Source organism: Cryptomeria japonica, chromosome 6 (assembly GCF_030272615.1).
Source record: "Cryptomeria japonica chromosome 6, Sugi_1.0, whole genome shotgun sequence".
NCBI lineage: Eukaryota > Viridiplantae > Streptophyta > Pinopsida > Cupressales > Cupressaceae > Cryptomeria > Cryptomeria japonica.
The window spans coordinates 337,992,433-338,011,693 of record NC_081410.1 but is presented as its reverse complement, the minus strand read 5'-3'; positions in this window follow the sequence as shown (position 1 = coordinate 338,011,693).

Here is a 19,261-nt window from a genome sequence, read left to right as displayed (position 1 = left end):
AACAATGCTTAATAATGAAGAACAACTTGTTGCCCCAACTTTACCAACCACTTGGAATCAGCAGATTGGCCATTATTTACAAACTAGTGACTATTCGAAAGGCTTAGATAGATCAAAATGAAGGTATTTCAGATACAAGTCATTCCTTATGCTTTAATAGATGGTATTTTGTTCAAAAAAAAATATAGCGATGTTCTATTAAGATGCCTTGAGCCAAATCAGATTGAAAAAGTTCTAAAAGAATTTCATGAAGGACCTACAGGAGGTCACTTTGCAGCAAGAACAACAGCCCTTAAAATTATGAGAGATGGTTATTATTGACCTAAAATGTTTAAAGATTCTCACTCATGGGTGAATAAATGTGAAAAATGTTCATTGTCTGCAGGCAAACAGAGGCTGGCAGCCTTGCCTTTGCAACCAATTGAAGTAGAGCAGCCTTTTGCAAAGTGGGGGCTTGGTTTTATAGGACCTATTAATTCACCTTCAAGTGTAGGTCACAAATGGATTCTTACAGCAATTGATTATTTCACAAAGTGGATAGAAGCAGTTCCATTGAAAGAAGCTAATGAGACTTTTGTTCTGAATTTCTATCAAGACTTAGTGTCCAGGTTTCGTACCCCATAATCAATCATTTCTGATAATGCTTTACCTTTCATTGGTCTTAGAGTTTTAGATTGGTCAGTTAAGCATAATATATATATGAATACTTCATCCAATTATTACCCTCAGGGTAATGGACAAGTTGAATCAACTAACAAGAACTTGATCAACATCATTAAGAAGACCATTGTTGAGAATCAAAGAACTTGGCATGAAAAGCTCAAGTTAGCCCTTTGGGCTGATTGAATTACACCAAAGAGATCAATAGGTAACTCTCCTTATGTTTTAACTTATGGAAAAGAAGCTAGGTTACCTATTTCAGTTGAATTGCCAACTTTGAATTATGCAAAAGAGTTTGAGTTACTTGAAGAGCAACCAATGCAGATTAGGCTTGCTTAGCTTATGGAGTTAGAAGAAACTCGTAGGGAAGCATATAGAAAATTAGAAATTCATCATGCTCAGATGAAGAGAACCTTTGATAGAAAAGATGCACCACGCATATTTAATCAAGGTGATCTTGTTTTCAAATGGGATGAATTAAAGAACATACTTGGTAGACATACCAAGTTTGATGCCATGTGGGATGGCTTGTATGTTATCACATAATGCAAATAGAATAATGCTTTCAAGCTTGCTGAATTAGATGGAGAGGTGTTGCTAATCCCTATCAATGGGATTCACCTCAAACTATGCTATTGAGTACTAATAGTTTGCATATGTACATAGTAGAAGAGTTGCATTTCTTTCTTTTCAGCAGTTTATCAAGCTCGGCTATAAGTAGAGTTGTAGTAATTTAAATTGAATAAGTGCTTTCAAGCACATCGCAATTGATTTTTTAGTCCGTTGTTGTTTCTATTTTCCTTAAGTACAGATTGCACAATGTGCAGGCTCAGCTGTATGCAGAGCCTTTGTAGTTTCCTTTTTAGTTTTGTTTAGACTACAACGATGCAGTTCCAGATTTTTGAGGAAGACAAAATTGACTAAATACCCAATGGATATGCTAGGCTACTGGCTTCTATTGTTTATCAGGCAAACACCCCTAAGAGGTCGCCAAAATGTTACCAAAATTTTGCACATGCCAAATTTGGTGCCCTAATGAAGCCTTACAATCATTTTGAAAAGGTCCAAGTCATGAGCAAGAAATCAGAAATACACCTTTTTTCTCTAACTTGTTTGCTTCATGTGCAGATACAGGAAAGTAAGATAGCATGTAGGTTAAAATGTGGCTCCCACGAGAGTTGAGCTTAGCATGTTGTAGATCACAGAGAAATCTATGCTCTATTGTAGTTGAAATGGCGTGGCTGATGTATAGCCAAAAGAAACTCAGAGCAAATGCAATCGGCCTATGTAAAGTTTTTTACTTGGGCGCCAAAGAGAGTTTTAAAAGGCCTTAGAGTTTCCAAGCAGTTTCAGTCACCAGGTAGGAAGATCTTTTATCCCACACTAGCCATGCGGAGGGAGTTTATCACATTTAAATATAAGGTCACATATAACTATAGTGTCAAAGCTTATGGGCTTTAGGCAAGAAGAGGCTCATCGCCTAGTGGACCCTGCATGCGCATGCATCTCAAGGCGTCCTAATTTTGTGACCGACTGGTAGAAAGAGACTAAAGAGTGAGCAAGTAGGAAGATTGGATGTAGATCAAAAAGATCTAACGGCTATCACTATGTCACGATGGTTAGATGCTCGCCAGATATCCTCGTGACTTGGCTACTGATGACATGGCGGGGAAGAGAGTATAAGACCAAGGATAGGTGGCAGATAGGTGGTATTCTAGTGGTTGGTGACATGGCACAGATCCATCGACATTGAGTAGACCTTGGCCCCAATGAGTCTCGAAATGGTTTCATCGAAAGCTCAGTTTCATCGACATAATAATATCGATGAAACTGCAAGTTCAATGAGACTGGTAAACGGCTCACCGAAGGAATACTTTGGTTGAAAGAAGGATATCCAACAGAGAAAGATGCATGGTAGGTTTGACAGATAGGTGGTGCCTAGGGGAATTTCATGAGCCAATCAGAGGTTGACACATGTTGACACATGGCACAAGAGAGAAAATCAACTGAGGGTAAAGATCAAACAGATTGATCATATGCAACGGTCAGGCAAAAGATTAGATAGTGGTCAGTAAGGTGAAATGGAAAGCTACACACTAGGTTATCGTTGCGACTTGGCAAAAAGGTGGGTCTAGGTCTAGATGGTAGACAAAGTAGACCCGCAAGCAAATCAGAGGTTGACACATGGCAAAAGTCTACAGACAAGTGGATGTCTATATTTTTTAAGTCAACTTTGAACTGGTTCAAAGTGGTTCAATGCTTCAAAGTGGTTCAATGGTTCAAATTTCATTATCATCGCTCATTCCCGTGGGCCCAAGATGAAGAGAGAAATAGGAGAGATAAAAAAAATAAGCAGGGGTAAAAAGCAAGCAGGTTCCCGACAGATCAGACGATGGTCGCCATACCGCAGTGAAAAAAATTGCTCGATGTATAATCATGTGGATTTAGTGATAAATGGTGGGGCCCGCTAGAAATTAAATGAAAAGTTAATGCAAGCGGCCATGGTTAATGTAGACAATCCAATGGTTGGCAATAAAAATTGCACGGTGGACTCAGAACTAGTTGTTTGAATGGTGAAAAGCCTGCCAAGCAAGGAGATGATTTCTACATAAAAGGTTAATGCAGATGCTTATTGATTGTCTGAATATCCAAGTGTTACATACCGTTGGAAATCTCACAAAATAGGGAAATCATTTCCACGACCATTTTTAACAGAAGTTTCAACACAGAGAGCAGTTGCCAGAGAATGCATAAGATTTTCTCAATGGGATTTTTTTAAATATAGTCACAATTCAGCTCATCATGCAACTTTTACATGGGGATAGCTATTTTTCGCATTTAGACATGTAGATTTTTAAAGAAGAGGATCAGTGGTAGTCCTTTTGATCAGTAAAGATTATTATTTTACAGTATTATGCATGAGTTTTTATGCATTTTTTTGGGTAGATTCACCCAAGGCTTTTCTCATGCTATCTTTTTAGGGTTTTCAAGGGGATTCATCATGATTTCTATATATTCCTTCTCTCCTCCTTTTTTTCCCTCTTGTTCTTTCTATTTTTCATACACATTTTTGCAATAAAGCATTGTAGCTTAGCAATATTTGAGTTTTCTAATAGAAGCACTCCTTTATTTTTTCACTAATATAGTAGCAGATTTCCTTCTTGGTACTACGTGTATTATCTAGTGAATGAATGATTTGATAATTTCTTGTGATTGTTATCCTCTAATTTGTCTCATTCACTCAATTTGTGGTGCAAGGAGGTACGTGTTAGTTGCAGGTTCTAGTTTGTGTTAGTTGATTTTAATTGCTTGAAGTTGTGAAAACTTGTTGCTTTCCTTCATGCATGCATTAAATTCATCCCTTTCTAGGAAATATTTATGCATCTACATGTTTAGTTGAGTTGTGAAGCAATCAAAGTTATTGGTTGAAGGTTTTTGTGAGTTCAGCAGGTTACAGGTCTCAGATAAGATATTTGGTGCATCACCTTCATTAGAATAGATTTACATTACATGCAAGATTTCTATCCCTTTCTATCCATTTTCTTATCAAAACTATTTACAAGAGATTCACCAAATAGGAAGCTAACCTGATCTCCGAAGATTCACCTTCACTTTGAGCAACCCACAAGCTCAAAGGTGTTTCCATGTTTCACAAGATTGCTTGCTTTTTAACATAGCATCACAGGTGCAATCCTCAGTGACAACAGCTACACCTGATAACAGATCAATGATGATAAGCACAATCACTGACACATATATAAAATTTGCAAGCATGATCATAGGTTACAAGATATGTCATGCCCAAAATTTAAGGGCAAAAACAGGATAATTTTTTTTTAAAAAAACACAACTTAAACCTTAATCTGACAAATATGAAATACTAAAACATATTTGGTCTTAACTATGTTTAGGGTTAACTTTATCTACTAGCTCAAGTATTCAAAAATAATTAAAATTAAATGTAGAATTATAAGTGAATAGTTTTATTGTCTACTTGAATTTAATCAATCAACTAATTTAGATAATTAAATGGCGCAGGCAAAATTAATCTTTGATAGCCATTAATTGATTTTAGAAATCTAATTAAAATTATTCTTATAGCATCCATTTTATCCATAGTTAAAATGTGCTTAAATTAATCAATTTTAATCCATACTTAAAAATGTGCTTAAATTAAATTAACTAAGGTACAATTAAGCCCATGATGAAAAATGTCCTAGAAGATTTAATTTCAAAAACCTATATCCAAGTATGTTAATTAAATCTCTACTTCATTTTTTTTAAAAGACATACCCTTAGGATGATTAAAAATCAATGGTTGATTTTATATACTCATAAGAATACTAAATAAAATGTTAAAATCAAAAAAAATTGCTTTATTCTTTAATGTCCACCACTTTCTATATATATTTTTTCATGTATATATATATATATATATATATATATATATGTACATATATATATGTACATATATATGTATATTTATATATAAATATAGATACATAATTATATATAATTATATATATTTATATTTAGCCATATATTAAATTATATAACAATTTTCTCAAATTTATAAAAGCAAAACCATGCAAACCCTAACTAGGAATTTGCATTATAAAATACTCTTTTTTTTATTTATTTATCATTTCTTATTACTACCCAAGCCCTACCCAGACTGGGGTTTTATTTTTTTTTGATGAAGGAATTGTGCAGGGCCGAATGCTTTTGAGGGAGGTGCGGTGGCAATTTTATTCCGCAGAGGCAGAAGTAATGGGTGGCGGGGTTATGGGGACCGGCGTGGCCATGGCCACCCACTGTGCATTGCATAGTGTTTGGCCCTGCCGCCCACTGTGCAGTGCACAGTGTGCGGCACCGTCGACCACTGTGCAGTACATAGTGTGCGGCTCCGTCGTCCACTGTACATTGCACAGTGTTCGGCACCACTGATCACTGTGCATTGCACAGTGTTAGGCCCCCCCTTAAAATTTATTTATTTATACTTTTTTTTTATTATTATTATTTTTTTAAAAAGAAAAAATATAATTATATATATTTATATATATATATATGCATTTTTATATGTATATAAGTATATATATATTTATTTTTGTGGGTAATTATATAAATATATATATATATATATATAAGTATATACAGGTAATTTGCATGTATATATATATATATATATATATATATAAAACAGAAATTATGTAATGAATAGACCATAGTATTTTGATTATCAGGTATGTATTCGAACATAATACTGAAGTATTATATTGTTTTCTTTTGATATATTTCTTTTCATAAATTCCCTAGATGCAAAGATAAAATAGATGGATTATTTAAATTATGATTTACTTACAGCAAAAGTAAAGTAATTTTATTATTTCACTTAAATTGTTTACTCTAGATGTTATTTTCTGCATATAAATAATGACAGTATTTAATAAATTCTAACGTCAACTATATAAATGACTAAATTTAATAAATTTACCAGCACCTAAATAAATCTAGATTTTATTTAATTAAAACTATAATAGATTATGATTTTAATTTTTTGCAATAAATTGACAGACTTGATAATTCTACAGCAACTATTTAAAAGACAAATTTTGATAAAATTAACAGCAACTAAATATAGCTATAATTTATTAATCTAGAAACCTTAGAGATGGCTATAAAATCTTTGCTCTTATTTTTTGCAAATTAAAAAAAAAATATCACAGATAAAATAAAATCACAGAATTAAATAAAATGTCTTTTACATTTTCATGGATTGATCTAAATGCTTTTATTTTCAGCCTCCTACTTGCATGCAAACCAAATTCATTTCTTTCCTAATATTTGTTTTAAATGCATAAAAGGAATAAATAAATCTCTTTTTTATCAAAATATCCTAAAACACAACAATGTTATCTTTCAGAAATTTAGAAAACTAAACCAAAGTTACTTCTTTCTTTTCTGCAGTATTCCATGAATAAATATTACATAACTTTAAATCATATTCCCAAGTCTTTAATGTCACTTTACAAATAGGTCTCTCATTTCAATTAAGTGAGGACTTTCAAAGAACATTAATTACATTTACAACATTTTTCTACAACAAATAATTCCAGCCATATCTACATGTCCTATTCCTTCCTTCCAACAACCTGCATTAAATCAAAAACTATGACCATGGAGAGCTCACCTCCTAGCCTAGACTAACTGGTAGCCACCCCTGAGCTCGGAGAACCAAGCCCTAGACAGGTAGCACACATGCAAACACAAAAGACAGAAAATACACAAACTCAAACACACCCCAACCCAAGCTACACTACACCACTCATTGTGATGTCTTTTCAAGGGTGGTAGTGGACCAAGTACCCTGAGGAAACTGCAAGTATAGTAAAACATATAGCCACCTCATGGAAAACCAAAATACATCAAGTATAACAACCCCACATTTCTTATGCCCCCAAAGGCATTCATGCCTTATTTCCCTCCTTATGACCTTCAATGCATAAACAAGCCATGCAGCAAGGGTCCCATAAAATCCCTTGTGATCACTCTTATAACGAGAGCCTCTCACTCGAGGGCTATCACTTCTACCACCCACAAGACCATCCTCTCTCCCAAGAGTAGGAGGTCTTGATTACTCCCAAAACACATACATTGCATAAGCACCAAACACCAAATAAATTTCCAAGACTACATGCAATAAAACTAGTCTTTTACACAAGCATTTCTTTCAAAACAACATGCAATAAGAAAAATTACAAGGAAGGTAGAACCAACCTTAAACTGCCCAAATGTATGCTAGTTTTGTTGAGGATGAGCAGCCCAATTCCACAAGTCTTTTCTTTCTACACTTAGCCAAATTCTAAATCCCAAATCTATCTTTTTCTTTTCAAAATTTTTTGTCTCCAAAAATGGAGAGTGGGTGATTACCCACTAATTCTCTAATTCTTTCTTAAGAAGCCCTTTGTGATATTTCTCACAAGTTTCTAAAAAATAAAAAGGAAGGTAAGGTAAAATGGGAAAGGGAACTCTCATTCGAAAAGGAAGGTTTACAACTTAGTTCAAGTCTTCTAATTTCAATTTTCGCACAACTTAGAAAAGTCACTTTTTAGGGTGTCTAAAGGGTCACATGGGAGTAGAAACTTGCCTAAAATTACCCCTAACCCCTAGGTATACCTTATGGGCTTTAGGAAACCCTATTAAACTACCCCTAGGTGTCCATTTAACCCTTTTTTAACCCCTCTGAAGTTTATTTTCGAGTCAAACCTATGTTGACCATCCCAAAGATTCTTTACCCAAGGCATTTATGAAATCACATTACATTAATTGAAAAAGCTATAGTTAAACAATTCCCTCCAAGAGACAAATTTAAAAACTCAAACATAAATCCACACGTGTCAAGTGACACAAAGAAACTACTTTTACAAAATTATACATGAAATCGTGTCTCTTGTTGGATTTAAATAAATTAATTAAATAACATTTAACACACATGCATCATTTACTATTATGAATAAAATACGATACAAATGGGGTGTTGTCTCTCCAAATAGACAAACCCTGGTTTTACGAACATACATAGGTCTAGGTTTGGTTCTCCGTAATATTTCCATGGTCACATGGATAACTTTTCTTACGCAACTCAAACACACATTAATAATTTTGAATAACCTCGTATAATATAAAGCACATGAATAAAAATACACATCAAACATTCTGCATACAATATACACTTACACAAACCAATACATCTTATATCCAAATAAATCCACATAAGCAATTATCACAATTCTCATAATTTTACTCCATACATAAAACATGCATTCTATTTCTATCATCATAGTAAAGTCCTGCAATTCCAATAATGACATACACTATCTCAAATTCATCCTATTCTAGAATCATGTAGAGTCCTATATCATAAACTACCAGTGTCTTAAGACCCATAATTTTTTTTTACGTTCTCCCCTGGCTAACCACATAATTCGGCTCCTTATCTATGTTCTCATAAAATATCTTATACTGCCAACTAATTCTCATTAAAGCTTTGGTATTATATTACTGTTATACTATTTTTCCCTAAGCCATTTCCATCTGCACATTGTTTCATCCATCCTTAATGTTTTCGCATACCTCCACACTTGAGTGCCATAAATTTACAAACCTACTTTGGTTGTGCCTAGTAGATAAATTGTGTTACATATTGTCTTGAACCTAGCGGCAACCATGATTGGGTTGCACTTTTCTTCTTAGTTTTTAAATGAAAACCAATTACACATTTCTAGATTATGGGATCCTAATACTTTTACACTCCTTGCATTTCAATGGGGGTTTTTGTATGATTCTCACCTCAACTCTACTCTCTCTTTCATTATTTACTTTCTTCAAGATTATCTTCCCATAAAGGAACTAGTTGAGGTTTTACTTGTTTGTTTCCCCAATTATATAACCATAGATGAACTTAGGGTTTACTGCAAATACGTGTTTTCACCCAAGAAGTTCATGCCTCCTTTCTCCTTATTTAACTCACCTATAGTATTACTAGGGTTTTCTAACCAAGGGAATTTCCATTCATCAATTTGAGTTCTTATCTGCAGGGTTATCCAACTCTAGCTCCACTATATTGCTACAAACATTGTCTAACAAATGCTCTTAATAAGAAATCTAAAATGACCACATTCTTAAGGTACCTAGTCATTAGGATAGGTCAATGCTTCTATCTAAGAATTGGAAGAGCTCCTTATAACTCTGATTCATTTATGTATGCTATGGCGGCCTTGATTTTTTTAACCATCATAATTTCACATAGCTTAAAATTTTAATTTGATCTGTCTCGATTCTTATTTATCTTGTTTATGGTGCCTTCATCTGAGGTCTAACTATCTTGCTTGACTTGTCATGCTAAGAACATATCTCGATTCTGCATACACATCAAACATTCTGCATACAATATACACTTACACAAACCAATACATCTTATATCCAAATAAATCCACATAAGCAATTATCACAATTCTCATAATTTTACTCCATACATAAAACATGCATTCTATTTCTATCATCATAGTAAAGTCCTGCAATTCCAATAATGACATACATTATCTCAAATTTATCCTATTCTAGAATCATGTAGAGTCCTATATCATAAAGCATATAAATGAAGCATCAATCCTACATCAATGTTATCCAAATCATGGAATCCAATAAGTTCTAAATCCAGATATAGCTGACATACGCCAGATCATGATTATCCAATCAGTGGATCTTTTAGGATTTCAATTCATAATACATCAAAGTATACACCACCGAGTGAAATAACTCTATAACTTGGTTCAATTTATTTTCTCACAAATTTATCGGTCTAACACAGTCCATTCTATTGTATTATATAGCATTTATAAATAGGGTCAAACATGGTCAACTAAGTTAATCAAAGACAAGATAACTCAATCCAACTGATTGAATTTTGTTGCTAGTTCATGCATTGATGTTGCATATCAAATGCTGAGGAATAATGTGAAGTATGATTTATGTGAATGGATGAGGAGTGAGTTGATGTTAAACCTTGGTAATATTAAAGGAATCAAGAAAGGCACTTTTAGATATGGAAACTTGATTGTTTGTTTAATGCTTTACTTCCTAAATGAGCTACCTGGTCTAGGGAAGAAGCATTGTGCTCATGACATACCGGTAGGTATGCAAATCAAGGATGCAATCACTGGTCTTGGTATCGGCAGAGATGAAAAACTTTTGGGGTATTTAAGATATTTCAAGAAAACATGAAGCAAAGGGAGAGAATTTCAAAGAACATTGTGGAGAAGTATTCCACTAATATCTGTTTCATGGTAAAAACTAATGAAACTCTTATGGAAGCAGTTGAACCTAGGCAAATCTGGATTACTGAGCTTGGATATGAAGTGGATGATAGCATTTATGAACTCTATGCAAAGATGTTGTTAGATGCCCCATTAAATGATTAGACAGAGCATTTTGGTACAGTAGGAGAGAAGGCTCTTGAAGTGAAAATCAGTTTTAATAGGAAGAGAAGAGAGAAGAAAATAGAAAAGATGGCTGCATATGTACAAGATGTGATTTATAAGATAGACACTCAACTGGGTTCTAAATCCAAACAGGCAGCTAAACCGGCAAAGGTTGATACTTCATAAGTGAAGAAGCCACAAGTTCACATTTCCCCTATCACTTTTGACTTTGATTCTAAGGATAATGAACCTCTAGTTTTTAGAAGGGTACAAAGGAAGAATGTGGTAAAACCACCAGTAGAGCAGAAGAAGGAGGAGCCTAGGAGGAGACTTGATAGAAAGGCAACTAAGCCTACTGCACCTCCACCACCGCCAAGGAAGCCTATGCAAAAGAGAAAACCAATCACACCAGCAACCACAAGCAAAAAGAAGAAGGGTGATGATACTGGAACCGATAAGACCATAATGACCTGTGCTGAGCTTATTGATGAAATTATAAAAGATGGAATATTGAAAAATGTATCAAAGTATTATGAAGATTTAGAAGTGAATGAGCAAAATAAATTAGAAGAGGCTATTTTGTTGTATATAGACATTTATAAGAAATCCTTAGTTGAAATCTTGAAGGAGATACCTTTATCCTTGTATAATAAACTTGAGGCTAGGAGACTTGATGTTGTCAAGAGAGATAGGGAGATCAAAGAAGTTGCACTTTTGGAATTAAGTGGTGTTGTAAATAATGAAGAAATGAAAAGATGTATAGAGACTGCAAATAGGATAGTTTTCAATAGCAAATCCTGGCAGATAAGCCTTATGATGGGGAGAGTAAATGAGGTCATAAAAGAGACAAGTAAGGGATGGACCAAATTCTTTCAAAAAAAACTAGACTTTCTCACATCTCAAGAAGAATTTGCAAGGGCAACATCTTCCACCATTCCTGACAAATCAAAAGGGAAGGGTATTTTGACCAGTTCCAATCCAATTTTGAAACAACTGATAGTAACTATAGATATTCAGACACAATCGGTAGCTAAGGAGAGTGTACAGCTTGTACCGGCACAGACCATATTTGAGAAAGGCAATATATAGGACACTGGAAATATTGTTGATAATAATCCACCAGCAGTAACCGACACTGCACCAAGTGGCGAAGCCACCAGTGAAAAAGAGGTTGAGATGGAAAAGGTAAAAACAACCGAGTCCATATCGGCAGGTAAAACTGATTCCTCGGCAAAGGTTTTGGTAATTGACACTTCTCAGGTTGAGAAGGAATCAGTCTCTGAGTTGAGTCCAACTAAATTAATGATGATGGCTACTCAGAAATTACTGAAGGAAGGTACTGCAGATAAAGGATTAATAGATCAATCGGCCTCAGTATTGCATAGACTAATACCTCATTGTCATATTGAAGATGGAGCAAGCCCTTTTGGTAAGCTCAAGACTCTAACAAAGCATATCTCTAACAATTTTCAATCTCTGAGGTAGATTGCAGACCAACGAGCTTCGGATAATTTCACTTTAGCAAAAAGAATAACTTTTGATAAGATTATAGAAATAGAGAAGAAGAAAATTGAGGACAAACTTATTCCTATTGAGGTTTGTTTAAAACAATGTACAAATATCTACAGAGTGTGGTGTAACATAGAAAGTCTTACGGCTAATGTAGATAGCAGATTGAAGGAGTTATATGATAAGGGTTAAAATTGCCAATTTTTTTGATGGATTAACTACACTGACCACATCTACTGATGGATAATTTTTGTGATTAGAGAACCAAATTTTTGCTTTTGAGAATGAGAGAGATAAAATCATGTGAAGAGCAAAGAAATCTAAGAGGATTGGTAGGTCCTAGACTAGATTCATTCGGTGTTCATAAGAAAGAGTGCATGGACATGATAGCTAAACCCATGTTGATAGATATCCAAGAGAAGGAAACACTTTCCCACTTACTAAGTGGACTTGCATCTATTTCTAATACTTTCAAATCTGGTTGGGATACATATAACTGATTATTGCAAAAGGCATACCTAGAAATATTGAACATGACTAAGCTCCGTTGAAACTAACAGTATTTCTTTTATTCTTTCAATTCTTTCACCTGTCTTTGGCATTAATGTCAAAGGGGGAGTATGCACATATGTGAAAAATATCAAAGAAAATATCAATGAAAAATATCAAAGAAAAATATTAGAGAAACACATGGGAAGGATATCGGATGGAGTGTATTGCTTAGGGGGAGCATACCGGCAGGGAATCCATTTTTAAAAGGAGTGTTGCCATCAATGCCAAAGGGGGAGATTGTTGGAAATTGACACTCATTGGATTCATTTTATTTTCATTGATGGAAACAAGATCAGATGGAAGTCATAAACCAGCACTAGGAAGCATATACCAGTAGATACCGGCTTTGGAGCATATAGGGCTACACCGGCACCGGCACCGGCACCGAAATGAATACTTCATTGGAGGCCGACATCAAAGAGGATTTACTTAATAAATCATTTTGTAAATATTGTCAAGGCCGACATTGAATATCTTTTGTAAATATATTCTAAGCTGACATAAGGCATATTATTTGTAATAGGTATATAGGTCAGTCTGCTAGGTTATTTATGATGATGATGATGAGACATATGAGATGTGTGGATATAGGATAATATAGCAGAACTATATAATGTAAAATATATGTATGAAGATCATTTTGTATGTGAATGCTATATCATGCAATGATCTATAGATAGCTTAGAGGAGAAGTAATACAAGTTTAGGGTTTATGAACCGGTACAAAGCAGAGACAAAACTGAAACTCTATTTGGCACAGCAGATGCATTCTTGAGTTCATTTTTAGTAATTTACTTTAGCAAAAATCTTGTAGTCAGTGAGGCTCTTTAGTGATGAGAAGTATTCTCTAGGCAATGTGCCTTCCTGCATGTGTAGGCCCCTATTATATGTAATATATTTTCATATGGCCAGTGAACTGATATTGTAGGTCAAAAATTCCACCATGGTTTTTCCTTATTGAGGTTTTCCATGTATAAATTTTGTGTATTATGGTGTTCATTTATGTGGATGGTTTATTTGCTTCTTGTTATATATTTATTTGTTTACCAGTTTATATATGCATGGTATAAAAGGATAAAAATTGTTCATACCGGTAGAACACTGATTCACCCCCCCTCTCAGTGTTCTTGGATCCCAATAGTCTGAGCGAGTGCGCTCATATCAAAGAGCACCGAGCATGGGAGGCATGGTACGTCTTCCAAAATTTTGCTCATTTTTGCCTATTTTTGTCAAATTTTTCTTATTTTTTTAAAGCTCACTTTTTAATCGTTGCTCATTAGCATATCGATTTCTAAGCAATCATTTTAATTGTTACACATTCGCCTTAATTGTTACACAATAGCATAAGTGTTTCGCATAAGTATTTAGTATTGCACATTTGACTATCAAATTCACATGCTTGATAAATATTGTGCATTCGATTTAATTGCACTGCATAAGTTATAATTAGCTCGCCATAGTAATAAACTTTGAGCAATAATTTGTATAGTTTATTTTTTAATCATGCATGTAATGAATTTTGTCATGTGAATTAATAATCTGACATTTTTGCTTGCAAGAAAATCTTGATGTTCTAATTTACAGACAAAGTATACCTAGTGGTCTCGATCTTTGAGATCAATTAGATGTTGAGGATGTTGCTTTGCTCAAATGGCTTGGATTATACCATGTATTACATTTACCTGAGATTATGGCCAATAGGGCCTTGATTACTGCATTAGTCGAGCAATGACATTTAGAGACTTTCTCTTTTCATTTTCCTACCAGTGAGGCATCGATTACTCTTGAGGTTGTCTGGGGCATATTACACATTCCGATACACTATGAGAGGGTAGTGTACAATCCTTGAGTAGGTGTTACAACTTTGTGCAAGATTTTTGAGTGTGAGGAGGATGATCTCCATATGAGCAGTGATTATGATATCTCTTGGGCATAATTAAAGGCAGATTATGATGATCGGACCATAGTCTTGTGTTACTTGGTAGGAGGTCTTCATATTCCCAACAAGAGATTTCATGGGTTCCTAGTCAGATGGGGTAGGGTCATATATGATATGATTGTTCATCAGTGCATATTCACATAGGGACCTTGCCTTCTTGCAATGTTGTACTATCAGATGCATGGTATAGTGTATCTGAGATACCGATCGATCAGTTGTGGTGTCCTTTTACTCCAACTCTTGGCATGGGAGCACATTTCCATCTCCAGGCTAGTTATACATGTTGATCTTCAAGTCAACGAGCCATATGCTTATAGGTTTACACCTGGGATTAGGCATAGAGGTTCGGGTAATACTTTATAATAGAGGCACCCGATTGATATTTTGTAGCATTTCATCTACAGACCTTGTTTGGGTTACCCTGGTTAGGCTGACGATGCACAACATTTACCCTACTGTAGCCAAAAGAGATATCTCATACGTAGGATCATTGATACACAGCGTATCATTGAGTTTCACATACTAGGATGAGTGCTCAGACAATTTGGGGAGGTAGAGGATGTACCTTTAGTGACAACTTACTTGGTTTGAGTTACTCGAGAGGTCTTTGATTGGGGGCGTGCATTCACCCACATGTTGCCTTTGTTGAGTTTTATTATTTTTACATAGTCCAATGGGGTTGGTGAGATGAGGTAGAAGATCCCAGTACTACTCCATAAATGATGCGTGGTGGGCCAGTCATAGGCCTAATCCATTGGTAGATCGTATTGTTCCTAATACCTCACCATAGATTCGATAATGGAGAGGTGAGAGAGGAGGGAGAGGGAGGCAAGGGAGAGGGAGAGATGGTGATAGGGATAGAATTGGAGGGAGAGGGGTTGCATCAGCCATTTCCATAGCAAGATCCAAGGAGGGGGATGGGTAGATGGTCGAGGAGGAGGATGTGGACATTGGTGGAGACACTAGTACTAGCAGCGAGGGCAAGAATGAGTCTACCTCAGGATATTCAAACAATGATGGGGAGGATAGCTCAGAGGATAGAGATATGTCAAAGCTTGAGGATGTACCTATTGCATAGGTAAGGGAGGAGGGAGGTGATGATGATGATGATCCGTAGGTCCTTAGAGCACAGATCCAAAGTTTAGAGGATTCTGTAGCCATAGAGAGGTAGAGACGCAAGGATGATCAGGAGACTTTCTGTTGGGAGTATGCAGCCATTGTGACTGAGAGAGATCAAGTTGTTATTGAGTGAGATAATGCCTGTCAATGAGCATTGTTAGTCTGAGACATCTATGATTACAATGTTTCTCCTGGTATAGATGTACAGACTCATTCGGATAGGCTTTTTGATGTTGCCCAGGAGGCATTATATTATAAAAATCTTAATGAGAGCCTAGTTCCTGAGGGACAGAGAGCTCCTAGTTACCGTGAGTATAGGGGTTAGTCAAGTTCTATAAAATCTTCGTCATAGAGGGAAAGCAGTGGGGATGTTATGGGTCCACCTCAGGAACCATCGGGACATCCTGAAGTAGGATCAAGTAGGCATGATCCACCAGTTGATAGAGGCAGTGTTGGTTGACACTATTTTTATTATTTTATATGAGTCTTTGGGCATTTTATGTATATTTTGACACATTATCATCATTTTTCTTAGATATATATGATACGTAGTTTTGGCGGCAGTTTATATGCTTGTGTTCTATTGATGTGATGCATGATTTTATATTATTTATATGACGTAGTTTTATAGGGTTTTATGATGCATGTCTATGTTTGATGTAGTTCTATCTCGATTTATGATGCATCTATGTGTGTTATGATTACTAATGATGCAACGATTGCACGATACTTATTATGATTTCAACCTAAATAAATGTAATTTAAATGAATGTGCTTTAAATGATCTAATGCAATAAATATATGTGGTAATGCAAAATAAATGAATGCACTTTTAAATGAGCTATTGATAATTGATATATGAATCTAATGAACGTAAATGATAATGAATCTAAATGATATGAATGCAATCACCTAAATGAATATGTATATGAACTATGCTAATGCATTTAAATAATAAGTGAATGAATATTTTTGTTTGAAAATATGCTAGAATATTGGTTCGCCTCTTGACTCAAGTAACCAAGACCAAAATAGTGAAAGATGCAATAAGAGAGATAAAGTTAGATGACTGAATTATTAGAAAGAATGAATAGGTTTATCCAAGGAAAGATGTTTGATGAAAGAATAATTTTGATTGATATAATCAGTATGATAAGATTGATGATGGATACGCAAAATTTTGTGTCTTTATTCGTACTGCAATATATATTCATCACTGAGCCTTATTATGTAACAATGAAGTTACGTACATTAGGGTATAGGGAACCAAGATGTAAAGATATCTCATTGCCGAAATAAACACGTAGTAGAAAAGGAGTGAACCCTTCATTCTGGGAGTAGCGCAAAAGGTCAAGGTATGTGTGGTAGTCACAAGCATAGTTATCCTTCATGGAATACCTATTGAATGAACGTACCAATCACAGACACCCACTAGAACTATTGCCCTATAACTTAATTGGTTCACACCACAAACAACAAACAAAGAAAAGGATCATGCCCATCACGGCTCCTCTAGTCACTTGTGGACATCCTTGAGTAGAAACATGACCTATCACCAAATGATAAAAGATAAAGACTAACTAGGCCAAAATTCAACAGTCATATTGATATGTGCCTTTGCTTTGATTTTTTGATGTGATGGTTGATAATGCCTGATCTCAAAAAGTTTGGACCCTTTTTAAAAATAACCTATCTGATTTTGAGTGTATCCTCTTCTGTTTAAGACAGGATAATGATCACTTGATATGGATAGTTAATACAATTGATAAGACAACCTAATCAATTTGATTGCAGATTGTTAACTTGATAGTTGTATCCTTTATTAACTTTGTGTGAAGAGTGATGGACTTGTAAAGCACTGAGAGGGGGGGGTGAATCAGTGACACCAAAAACAAAACTACTTTAAACATTGACCGGTACAAATACTTAACAAGTTTGTTAAACAATATGCATGTAATCCAAAATGATATAACTGCATCCACAATAAGTAAAACATCCACCATAACACAAGTGTTTATACGTGGAAAACCAAAATAGGTAAAAACAACGGTGAGATGGGGCTCACAAGTTAACTATCTATAGTAATAGATAACTGATCGGTTAAGGTCTAAAAAGTGCTCTGCTAGGAGCGAATCCTATTAAAGATCCCAAAGCTTAGTTAAAAGCCATACCCTATAAAAGGTATTACCTTGTAAGGAGTAACCTCGGTGGATGATTTTTGAATCCAAACTAATGGATCACCTGGTTAGCGGATTTGTACAATGAATCTTGTTAGAGCTTACCCGATTAGGGGATTTGGCTATTGCAATGATTGGAAAACAATAGGTAGTGTGATCTAGGAGTAGCATGACTTGCTTGTATAGATCATCTTTTGCGCACTCAACACTTCTTTACCATCATACTCTGGAACTTAATACTTTTGCCTTCGCACATAACATATCTCCTTCACTCATACAAAATAATTCATTGTGATGTCAATATCTAGACATTTAGATTTCATGTCGACCTCTAGAAATCATATCACAATTACATAGGTGTTGTTGGCAAATGCACACTCCAATGAGATATTGTAGGTGATTGAAGGTTTTGTCATTGATGGCAACCTTACAATCCTATGACACCAGCAAGGCAATCTACCGGCACTAGTAAGGTTGGACTCTACACTGGCACATAGACCACCGGCACCGGCAGTGAAAGGAAGCATACCGGCACAGAAGCTGACAGGAATTTTGTTTGTAATATATTTTGTTAATTATTGTAAAATCATTGTAAGCCGACTTGGCAAGTTGTAAAATGACTCATATATATAAGAGATCATTGTAGAACATTTTAAAAATAGATAGAAGGAAGAATATAGGCAAAATAAGGCAGACCTATTATGTGAATTATAGGTTAAAGATTTATGTATGAAGCAGAGCTATAAACTAGTACTGGATCTAGCATAGTAGATGCTATTTTGAAGCAGTACAAGACATTGGATTTATATAATCCATTTTGTAAGTCAGTGAGACTTCCCATTTTGTAATTGAGCAGTGAGCTCTAGGCACTTGGCCTTCCTGCATGTGCAGGCCCCTCTTGTAGCAGTAATATTCTCTTATTGGCCAGTAAGTGAATATTGTGGGTCACAAATCCCACCGAGTTTTTTCCCACACCGGGTTTCCTCGTTAAACTATTGTGTTATGGTGTGTTTTTCATGTGATTGATGTTATCTCTATTTGTTGCATTACTTTATGTTTACCGGTATGCAGTATTGATATGCTTTACATGTTTTAAGTCAATAAAATCTTATAACTGGTTAGATACTGATTCACCCCCCCTCTCAGTATCTATGGGAATCCTAAAAATTGGTATCAGAGCTTGGTCCTCTATTTTCAGAAGCCTAATAGCTTGAGGAAGATCTTGACACCGGTAGAGATGGAAAACTTGATGAAGCAATTAGAAGCAACTCTCTCAGACTATGATGCGGAGAAGTTGAAAAATATCAAACTTGAAGATGACCTAA